The sequence below is a fragment of the Propithecus coquereli genome, unplaced genomic scaffold (genome assembly GCF_000956105.1).
Source record: "Propithecus coquereli isolate 6110/MARCELLA unplaced genomic scaffold, Pcoq_1.0 Scaffold202, whole genome shotgun sequence".
In the NCBI taxonomy this organism is placed as follows: Eukaryota; Metazoa; Chordata; class Mammalia; order Primates; family Indriidae; genus Propithecus; species Propithecus coquereli.
This window is the reverse complement of record NW_012145190.1, coordinates 1,307,302-1,309,238: the sequence shown is the minus strand read 5'-3', so window position 1 is coordinate 1,309,238 and position 1,937 is coordinate 1,307,302.

The following is a 1,937-nucleotide window of genomic DNA, read 5'->3' as shown; positions in this document are numbered from 1 at the left end:
TTAAATTATTTTCTTAAAATATTAACTGTCAAATACTGTGACTCAGCCATCCACAGACAACTAACTATAGCAGGATGGCATAGACACAAAAAATCAGTGACCAGGCACACTGGTGTTGAGAAGGAACAGCAGCAGAAAGTTAAGCAATAAGAATGTAGACTTTGGAGAGCAACTGACAGTGAGCAGAGCACAAATGTCAAATATAAGAGAATTATTTTGGTGTCCAGAGAATGGGGTAAAGGCCAGTGCTGTGACATCCAGACATGCGGTAGGCAACAGGGACATCTGTCTCAACATAGTAGGGCTCCAGCAGCTGGGTCCCAGTTCATCACTAGTTATCCCATGAGTACTTACTGCCGTCTACCACGGACTAAATGCTGTTGGGAAACATGGCTCTCTGTCACTTCTGCTTCGTCAGTAATTTGGACCTTCTTTCTAAAGCCACTCACCTATAAAATACACTAGCACGACCTCTTACAACCATTTGGTATACATAAAGAGCTTTAGCTTTTAAGAATTTCCTATTGTCTTTCACTTCCTGTGACTTTGTCACAATTGGATGTGACCTGGGATTTGTATGGTCCTATTTTATAAAACCCTGATATATAACTACAGAAATGGCAAGAATCTGGAACTACCTATCCTACTGTTCATACCACCACCACAGATATAAGCTAGTTGGAGTAGTTGAAAAAATAAAAAGCTATATCCAACCCAATAAGTATTTGTATTTTTCTTATGTACGATTCTTTATCATTTCCCTTGCCAGAGTGTATTAAAATATCTCATAAAATATCAAATTAGTATTTCTAATTCTCCTTTATATTTCCAGTGTCTAGAATAGTGCCTGACCTGTAAGAAGCCATTAGGAAATGTTGGTTGAATCTGTGGAATGGAAGGAAATGAATGCATGTAGAAGATGATGCCAAATTCTACTTTGTCTTTAGCTTTTAGTATTTAAAACTGAGTTTATTTCCTGAACAGATACTTCTTGAGGGAAGCCAGAGAAAATAGAAATGGCTGAATCAGAGTTTACCGTAATCTCACACTCAAGGCCTGAGCATCTATGTGTATATCTTTATGAGGTCACCAAAACAAGGGTTAGGTTCAAAACCGTTGTTGGAACCCTTGTACACAACAGAATAGAAACATCCCGAAACACGTGAATGTTTGTGCACACAGAAATTCATTCATTCAGGGGTCCAACCAGCTTGTGTTCTATGTACTGAGAGATCCCTGGGATGCCCAAACTAAATGTAATCATACACAGCAGGGTGGGTTTTATTTCCTCTCTCCTCTGCCTAGAGTGTGGAACCTAGTAAGACCAAGGTAAGGGGTTCATTGAAATGTAACTAAAGACAAATAATAATACAGGACTATATTCCCTTATTTAATTTATTGGGACCAGATAGGTTTTGGAGTTTATTAATAGAATTTCTTAGATTTTAGAAAGATTATATAGTGAATGTATTGTACGTCCCACCATTTCTCCCATGGGGAGCAGCTGATAACCAAACACTTTAATATCTCCATGGGAAAATGCGCAAAGAGTCCCACAAAGTATAATAAATAAAAACTATGGGCTGGGCATGGGGGCTCACGGCTGTAATCCCAGCACTTTTGGAGGCCGAGGCGGGAGGAGTGCTTGAGGCCAGGGATTCACGACCATCCTGGGCAACATAGCGAGACCACATCTCTACAAAAAGTAAAACAATTAGCCGGGCTCACACTTGTAGTCCCAGCAACTCAAGAAGCTGAGACAGGAGGATTGCTTGAGCCTGGGAGTTGAGGCTCTAGTTGCCTATGATCACTCCACTGCACTCCAGCCTGGGTGACAGAGAGAGACCCTGTCTCTAGGAAAAAATAAAATTAAAATTAAAAAAAAACTACATACGGCCTCAAATTAATTGAGATCAAATTTTGCCACAAAATTAGTT